The sequence below is a fragment of the Poecile atricapillus genome, chromosome 26 (genome assembly GCF_030490865.1).
Source record: "Poecile atricapillus isolate bPoeAtr1 chromosome 26, bPoeAtr1.hap1, whole genome shotgun sequence".
NCBI lineage: Eukaryota > Metazoa > Chordata > Aves > Passeriformes > Paridae > Poecile > Poecile atricapillus.
In genome coordinates, this window is record NC_081274.1 from 1,170,462 (window position 1) to 1,170,663 (window position 202).

The following is a 202-nucleotide window of genomic DNA, read 5'->3' on the forward strand; positions in this document are numbered from 1 at the left end:
CCATACTGGTTATACTGGTACCGATGGATGTGGTTACTGGTGGATACTGGGTGTTGGTGATATCCATACTGGTGATACTGGTGCAGTGGATGCTGTTACTGGAGTTACTGGTGCTGGTGATATCTGTACTGGTGGATACTGGTACCAGTGGATGCTGTTACTGGTGATACTGGTGTTGGTGGATGCTGTTACTGGGAGTTAA